A 9,780-nucleotide genomic window follows, 5' to 3' on the forward strand; every position below is an offset into this window, starting at 1 on the left:
ACTTTCATTAGCAATGCAAAACCGGGGTCGGGAAGAATTGAAGAATAAAGCGCACACACACTCAGAAAGCTGGAAGTCTTGATTAGAACGTTTCAAAGCAGACTGTTCTAAGGCTAAATTTAATTATCTCACATTATTGCAGGTTTCCCCTCCTTAAAGAAACACGACAGTGTGCTCTTTTGCCTGGTTGTACAACTGTTATGAAAGAGTCCCACTTTTTAGAATTGGGGAAATAACTAACATTTCTTGGGAAGACTCGGAACACAATCAAGTATGCAGAAAAAGAATGCTAACTATAATTCTCCAAACTTGCCCAAAGTTACTCAAAATACAAGATGAGACATGTCTGTATTTTAGCAGTTTAACTCTATTATAACAAATCTAATTGAGCTCAAACTGCCTGCATTGCAAAGACTAAAAAGGTAAGAAACACAAAGAAAGCAGGATGTCTGCTAAACTATACAGTAAAAAGCATTGTAAGACTAAGAGTGTAAGTGCACACTTGAAGTTTTGTGATTTGTAAAAGCAAAGTCACTGTGCAGATAGATGTCTCAATTTTAAAAGATGCTAAATGTCTCCCACTCTCCCCCCGACCCTATCATTTTTGGGAATTAGAAAATTCTAATTGCCTTGAGAATATAACTTGTGCTTCTAGTCCACTTTCCGTCCTTTAAGAAGGAAAATAGATTGTGAAAATAGATTTTTAAAAATTTAGAAAAAATTTTTGAGCCTGACTCAGCTCCAAAACTTAGAATTTGTTTAGCATGAAGAAAAAGTTTAAGAGAAACAAAAACCCATACCAAAAATTACAGCCAGAGTTCTGTATTCCTGTTCCTTAAATCTCATATTCCCCAGGCAAAATCTGCTTAATTCTTGTGTCTGTTATCCAACATGAAAGTATATCTTTTCTGCTCATTAGCAAATCCAGGGAGATTCTAAAGACATGTCTCCTGCCAGCTTCAACTGTTCCAGGTACGCTCTTTTGAACAGATACTAGTTGGAAAGCAATGGTGAATGATGTAAATGCTTTAAAATTACAAATTAGCAGCAATTATAACAACTTTAAAATTTGGCATTATTTTAAGAGTTTATTGGAAATATATACTCTTGACAGTCCTAACTCTCAGCAATCTTTCTCTTCCTCTGATCTCCTAGGTCATTAGCATCTGTACCACATTGTTTAACACTTAATTTATACTGTCTTCTACTGTTCCTTTCTTTTTAAACTCAAGTTAAATTTTGGCTTCTCAACTAAATTTTAAGTTCTTTGAGGGCAAGAACAGATCTTATGCCTGAGACATAGTACAATGAAATAACTCTTATAAATGGATGGCGTAATACAAGGATATGAAACAAAATGCTTTTCAACTTTCTGTGTGAAAACAAAACTACTTGTTTTTATGTTGGTGCTTCTGGCCTAGGTGGATGGAGCAGATGTCATTTCTCAATACCCTGAATACGTTTTAAAGTATTTATTTACTACACTAAGTCCTAGCTGAGCCATGGGTTTAAGACCAATTTGTCCACATTTGTGCAAGTGACTTGTATTTCGAGAGAACTTAAAAAAGAAATCGTTAAATGATTTTAAATGGAGTTTCAAGCCAAATGGATGTCTGTTTTTTAATTCTGTTTTTTCGTAGGCAAGAAAAGGACTAGAAAAACCACACTTTGGTTAGCACAGAGATGAGAAGGCCCTAGTGTCCCTTCTTTTTTCCTTTTTTATAATCCCTAAAACTTGGTTAAAAACCAATTTATTATTTTAGCTTGCACAGACATTATGGGAGTCTGGTGTACCCTTGGGAAGGGAAGTAATTCACCACTGAAAGTTTTGTTGGCTGTAATAAAACCTAATGAGAAAATGAGATGCGAAGAGTCTCAGTTCAGAGTTCACCTGAATTATAAGGTTTTAGTCTGGGGGGAATATTGGGAATTGCTTCTTTTAAGAACCACTTTCTCTTTTGGAAAGCTATAGGAATAATGCCCTTGGGGCAATGTAGGTTTACTCAACATGTATTTCTGCTTTTTCCCTGACCTTATAAATAAGACCCTTGAGTGTTAAACATTTTTTTCCTTCATAAAAATACTAAATAAGTGAAAGATCAAGAAATTATGAACAACCCTCTGTATGCTGTATTTCATTTAAAGCTGCTCTGGGTAGGAGATGCAGAGCCAGAGAATCCTATTAATTTTGGTATTCCAGAGTGAAAAAAAAACCACACATGGCAAATGCTGCTCCTTTTGAAAAATCTCCCAAGAACTTTCTTTGAACATACTATTATAAAGTATGTTGTAGGTAAATTCTTTTTTTTGAGAAAAAATGTCACTATAACAAGAAACAACCAAATCCACTCTATCCTTGAATGGCCTGTTGCCATTCATTAGTTTAAAGTAGAGGGGTCACGATTAACAAGTAAGCACTGTAACATAGTACAGAACAGTCAAATTTTAGCATTTAAGATAAGGTAATTCTGGAATTTGAGGAAGAAAATGGATTAGAAAAACTTTTAACCTTTTAAATGTTTTCCGCTTTATTTTTAATTTCATGAAGGATTTTGTCATTCTTTGTTCAAATAGCTTGCACGTTAGGATCACATAAGGAGTGTCAATTCTCCTTTTACAATTTGGAAATTGTAGAATGTTAAGACAATGAATGGGACGTGATTTGGTTTAGTGGAAGTGCTAGAGGTGGTAGAAGTAGAAGCAATACTTGTGGTAGTTGGTGTTTTGTCTTAAAGTTTTTCTTTCTTAGGTTTGAATGTAAAAAGCAAAACAACAAAAAATCTGTGGTGAATTCTGATTAGTTGGATTTTTAACTGACTGGATTTATCCTAAACCCACGTGAAACCTGAAAAGCCCAACTATAGAGGTGAACTGTAATTAACCTTTATCATATTCATTCATTCATTCATTCATTCAACAAACCTTTAGCAAGTACTATGCTCCAAATCCTAGTCCCTTTCCTCAAAGAGCCCACAAGCACACATCCATAATTATTATGCAGTGGGCAATGGGAGGGCCCCACGAAAAGTTAGGGGAACTCTGTGTTGAGGCCTATTTACTAGGTCTCCCTAAGAGACTGAGAGCTCCTTGAAGGAGCTGTGCCTGGTTCAACATTGTATGTACAGAGGACCCCAAACGCGAAATTAAAGAACTTGAATTCTACTCCTAGGCAAGAGAGAGCCACGGGATTTAAGCGCAATAAATTAAAAAATTAACTTTAATTTTAGATTGATGCAAAGCCTTTAAGTGAGTAAGATGAGTTAGGAAGCTGAGGGGGAGAGGGGGCGTATACACACTGGGATAGTTCACACACATTTAAAAAAATAGATTTTGTTGAAAATTACAATCTCACAGTATCGAGGCCCTTCATGGGATAGGTTGGCATTGAGTCGAGACTCTTCCATTAGATGAAGAGTGTACTCTCCAAGTCACTTGGCCTGCCCACTTCACGTGGTTTAGTTACCAGTGTGTTCCTCTAGGACGTTCTAATGTTTTGAAGGGGTTTAAGAAGTGGTCTGAGCCAAGGGCACAGGCCCAGGGAACTCCAACATAAGGAGGAAGTAGAGCAAGAGGGGCCCCCTAAATAGATCTGAAAATGATGAGAAGGTATACCAACCATTTTATCACAAGTTAACTAAGAGCTGGACATAATGGTGGTTTAAAGAAATCTAACACATTTTCTCCATTCTAAAACTAAAGAGAGTCTGCTTTTTAATGAAGATTTCATAAGTATTATTGCTATTAATTATGACTTATGTTGTGGAATGGCATTTTTCCCAGTTGCTCAGCATGAGCCAAATCTCTGAAGGACCAGAATATTGGTTTAGTTGGGAAAGATTTTGTAGGTTAATTGGAATTAAAGCCTTCAGCAGAGTGTTAGCAACAATAACAGTCAACATTTTTTTAGGACTTTATAGTTTTATAAGCACTTTTACACACATTATCAAATTTAATCTTTGTGACAATGCTTTGAGGTACATTCTATTATTACTGGTCCAATATCCAGATGTTGACACGGAGTTTCACAGGGATTAAGCAATTTGCCCAGATTACAGTCAGTGAGTGACAAGAGTTCTTAACATTTCTGGGAACTTTGGTTTCTCATCTTTCTCCAAAAGAAGTCCCTGACAGCTTTTATTAAAGACAGATAGAAAAGAAAGTAAAGAACATGAAAAGGAAGGCCTACCGTCTGTTATTTCTTCTGGGAAGTCAATCCTAAACTTCTCCTCTTCCTCAAATCCCTGACAGCGTTCATTGCCCCTCCTATGTGCTCCCAAGGCTCCTGGGGCTTAAATTTCCAGAGCCATCACCACCCTGTGCTGCAACTCTCCCTTTCTAGACTGTGGGCTCTTTGAAAGCAGAGCCTGTGTTTGTGACTGCTGCGTACTCAGTAACCAGCACAGAAGGTGCTCAGTGAAGAGTTGCGGCATGAATAAATGGACACAACACAGGCACAAATATGAGAGATTTCATCAATCCTTCTCCAATTCTAAGGTTTAGAGAAAGGACATCAGTAAAAATCAAACTTAAAAAAAAAAAGCCAATGAGTTCCTCTTTCACTCATTACAATATAAAATAGATCCAAGTGGGGCTGCTCTAATTGAACTGATGGGGGGTAGGGGTCAGAACCTACCTCAGTGTCCCCCTCTTCCCTCCGCCAAGTAGGCCCCTGAGGCACCTCATCAATCATGGATTCCACCTATCATTCTTGAAAACAGGGATGAATGAGGAAGTCAAATCTGCTTGTGCCATGATTCCTTAGTGCCAGGTCCAGGTTTAGAACTTGGGTCCCCCCAGTCCTGCTCCCATCATGTTTCAATCACTAAATCACATCTTCCTCCCCTCCCAATTTTGAATGTCTTCTGTAAAATGAGGTTAGACTAGATTATTTTTCTCAAGTCGCTTTCCCTATTAACATTCTATGATTATAAATCATGTCATGCCAATAATGGGCTTGCCCTATCCACTTTGGTCTATTTAGCTAAGGACACAAATTTTATATGCGCTCAATGATTAATGGCTTCTCATTAGATCTCTCTGCCACAAATTAAACACAAACATATAAACAGTCACCAAAGGGAGCTTGTTGAAGGGCAAGGGTTTTATGAAGCAGAGGGATAACATGAATCTTTTATAAGTGTTTGGTGGTATAGAATCATAATTACAGCAATCAAGACAGATACACATCTTTTGTAAGGAAAGAAAGTAATTATAATTTAAAAGCACACAGCTCAAAGTTGCCATCACAAAAACGACTATTATAGCAACTATTTCGCGTTTGGACATTTTTTTGGCAGGAGGTCTGGGCATTGTTTATTGTGAGTCAGAAACAGGCACTGAGAAAATATGCAAATTTTTTGAGCAAGAGAAAATGCAGCTTTGAGTTGAGAAAACAGGATGAATGGTGGAAACTGTCTGGGCCTTGAACACAAATCAACCTTGGCGGCTGAAATAATTTTTGGTCATTGGATGCTGTTACAGTAATCTGGTGTAAGGTCAGAATAAAGTTATTTTATGCTTTAAAACATACATTCAAGATTTGTGCTGTGCTCTTGAGTCAAAGTCCATCTTCTGCTAATGCTGTGTCTACGGATTGATTCTAAGTAGAAAGACCAGGGAAGAAAGCCTCCCGAATGCTTACTGATCCCATTTTCCTTGGCCGCGCAGAATTGCTGTCGCCTCTTGAGGCAGTTCACCTCTGGGTCACAGAAGAGGCAACGGCGATCCTCCTTCCTCACCCAGCTGCCTCCCCACACAAGATCACACCTGCAGAATGAAATTACCTCAGGGTGACCAGTTCATTCCTGTCAACAGGCCTCGGTTGTAAAAGGGTATTTCTATTAGCATTGCATAAGTCCAGTTAGTTCTTCAAAGTCTCTTAACATCAAAGCTGAAACTAGGGGAGATGATATGGCAATGGGGAAAAATACACTGAGACTGTGGTTAGATTGTAAGCTTGTGCAAATATTGTGGTCCTCTCCTCCAAATGAAAGGTAAAACAAGAACTGGGGTTCAGACTTTTTAAAAACTCTTTGTTCAAATAAAATCTCATGATGAAATGATCAGTAATATGGCACATCAAGGATAAGCCCAATGTGAGGGTCACTAAATTTGCCCTTCTTCTGGCTTCCCCTCCCCCTCCCTCTTCCCTTGCCCCCACTGCCAGTATCTGGACCCTGAGTGGGTTCTCAGGGCAAGATATGGAAATGACTGTATCAGGTCACCTGAAGAACTCAAATTCTAAGAATAATATTCTCCTAGGCTGGAATAACCTCTGAGGAAAAGGTAAAAGGCATAAAGTAAACCCTAAGAACCCCATAGTATTAGTGATGCCTCAATTAATAAATTGTATGGAGGCATGACTTGTTCTAGTAAATTCAAAACAGTTAAAATGTGTGGGGGCATGTGTTTCAGCTCTCAGGCCTAGGCCTAGGGGGGTGGGTGGTGATGAGACAGACTAGACTGAGGGACTGGTCATATTTTTTATGGCCTGTGACCTAGCTAAGCTCCAGGACAGATGTGGGAAATGAAGCACAGCCAAGTTAATGGTTTGCCCAAAGTCAACCAAGTGAATGTTAAAGTCAAAACCAGAACCCAGTGCTGGCTCCCAGCCCTAATCATTTTCAGAGAAACATATTGTCCTATGATACCAATTACATTGAAAATCTGGTATGATTTGATTCATTTATGAGGCAAAGGTTTTCAAATCCAATGTTATAAAGCTATGCTGTCCAATATGGTAGCCACTAGCCACATGTAGCTATGAAGCACTGGCATGTGGCTAGTGCAAACTGAGATGTGCTGTGAGTGTAAACTATACATTGGATTTTGAAAATTTAATCCAATAAATGTAAAGTATCTCATTAATAATTATTTATATTGATTACATGTAATATTTTAGATATTGGGTTAAATAAAATATATTAAAATCAGTTTCATCTGTTCTTTTTGTTTCTTTTAATGAGATCAGTAAAAAATTTTAAACTACATATGTGACTCACATATATTTCCACTGGAGAACACTGTCATATAGTGATTTCTCTCTTTTTTTTTTTTAAATAATTTTATTTATTTATTTTTCCCCCAAAGCCCCGGTAGATAGTTGTATGTCATAGCTGCACATCCTTCTAGTTGCTGTATGTGGGATGCAGCCTCAGCATGGCCGGAGAAGTGGGGCATTGGTGCGCGCCCAGGATCCGAACCCGGGCAGCCAGCAGTGGAGCGCGCACACCCAACTGCCAAGCCATGAGGCCGGCCCTAGTGACTTCGCTTTATAGAGGAATCCTTGTGCTTGATAAAGGAGTCCTTGGAACTGACAGAGCTAGCAATCCCCTCTCCAGCCCATTCTCTCCCAATTTATTTAAATAGATTAATGTGGTGAGGATATTGTGGTCTATGCTCTGAGGTTTAATGCTAACGGCAATAGTAATAATAACAAAACCAGCCACCATTTATTGTCTTTTCTATGTGCCAGCATTGTGCCAAGTGCTTTACATTTGCCTCATTTACTTGTCACAACAACCCTATTATTATTATTTCCCCTTTACCAATGAAGGAATTGTGGTTCTGAGAGAATCAGCAACCAGCCAAGGTCACGAGCTGGTTAAGTGTTTGGACTGGGATGCCACCCCAGGCCACTTGCCTTCAAAGCTCAGGCGCTTGTGTGCCACACAATTCTGCTTTGGCGGAACTAACACTCCCAACGAAAATACTGCCCTCAGAATTCTACAAATTCCCACTATGTTCGAAGGCACTGGAGGGACGGTGGGATACAGAGAGAGGGGGAAAATAATTGCAGTCCTCAAGGATCTTACAATTGAGCAAGGAAAACACATGCGCAATGAAATATATGACAAAATAAGACCTGATGAGAGATTAAAAAATGAATTTCTCTAGACAGGAGAGAGATTAATTCCAGTTGTGGGGAATAAGGGAGGGTTTCATGGAAGAGGAAGCATTTCAGAAGGAACTCTAGAGATGAGGAAGTTTTTTCCACAGTTGGAAATAGCTGGGGAGAGTCATTCCAAGTGGAAGAAGCGGCAGGAGCAAAGGCACAGTGCTTTGTGAGGAGACCAGCAAGGACTCCAGATGGGCTATTAATACATGGCAAAAGGTGAAAGGAAGGACTGAAGAGATAGAGCATACCATGTTTTGGACAAGTAGAGGAGTGAGAAGTAAGAAAGTAGAAACGACTTATTTACCTTGCTTTCTCGACAATGTGGTAACAGCATTTGTTGGGTTGAGAAACAGTCTTTAGGTGCAACTTTCAAAACCAAAGGTAGCTTTGTATTAATGCACTTTGTAGAATACTAAAGTCTTTTTTCTAGAATCTAGCATAATAAGCAAGAATACCAATCACAACAAAATCAGCCCCTAAGACCTTCCAAGAACTACCCAATCTTCATAAGCCAAAAGGAATATATCCAAATGTAACAAAGACACCCTGGGACTGATCCCTTGGTGGCCAACATTCTTCCATATTCCAGGATCTCTATCAGCAGAAACAGAGTGCCTTGTAATCCCCAACCCCAATCCACACTCTGGTCAAAATCCTAGTTTTCTTCTATTCCATTAGAGGAAGGCCTGTCTCTAGGGCAATAGATTCACCAAAGAATAACAATTGCTAACATTTACGAGGCAGGCAGAAAAGACTGGAAAAAGCAGCTTTCACCAGATGTAGAAGAGAGTGAAAAATTTTATTCGATAATGTGTTGGAATCCCTTTTTAGGTATTTGCTGTGTTTTTCAAATGTTTAAGACAGAACTCGCTCACGCCCTTGACACAGTAGCTGGAACTCCCCTTTCTCTAGGGCTGATTATACTTGTGTCTTTCCTCCGCCAAATCCAATAGGACTCAGAACTTTCACTGCTGGTTCTGTTTTCAAATTCTTCTGGGAAATTGGAGCCACCAGATGAAGCCTATTGTTCTGGGAGAAGTTTATTGATTAAAATGTGGTCGCAATCTAATCCCAGCCCAGGGTTTGCCTCAAGGTTAAAATGTGTGTGTGGGGGGGATGGGATTAAGGAAAGGATGCATGTTGAAGGGTAAATTTACCCCAGGTTAACTACCCTTTGCACCTTTTACTACAAACTCAATATCATAACCCAGCACTGAGTGAATCCTACTCCTTCCGGAACTAGCCCTATTCCAGGAGGCACTTACTGTTAATCCTGGAGCTACCCCTCTGGCATGCCTTTTATCTACCAGGACTATCTAGTTTTTCCAACTTCTTACCACAAGAATTCATTACTTCCTTGCTGGCCTTTTAGAACTGTTTCCTTGGGTCTTCTTGATGAGATCGCGATCTTTGAGATATTGGGGCTTTATGGAAGAAGGTTCTCCCTTCAGACTTGTCTTGAGTTGCTGAGAGCTTCCTGGAGAATTAAAAATGCCCATCGACTGCATGAACTGAAATTGGTGTGATTAGGGTGAGAAAAGGGAAAAGAACAAACATGACAGTGGTCAAGGGCACAAATAATCTTCAAAAGGAAAGAACAGGGTCTGACCAAAGTTGGGATTTTGATTCTCCTTACAAAGCCAGTGTAGACCAGAGGAAGGCTCCTTTCTGATCTTTCTCTTAAGGTTGATTTAACATTTTCAGATCCCTCAGCTCCACCAGCATGAGCTCTACAGATTTTTCTATCTTATTCTAGTGTCCCTTCAGTCCTTATATATATACAGGGCTTAGACTTGATGACATAGTTAAGTAAATTTTTTCGTTTTAAAATGTTTGAAGACTTAGGTCTCCAAAATGTTTTCTCATCGCAAAAGAGTAAAAAA

Source organism: Diceros bicornis, chromosome 20 (assembly GCF_020826845.1).
Source record: "Diceros bicornis minor isolate mBicDic1 chromosome 20, mDicBic1.mat.cur, whole genome shotgun sequence".
NCBI lineage: Eukaryota > Metazoa > Chordata > Mammalia > Perissodactyla > Rhinocerotidae > Diceros > Diceros bicornis.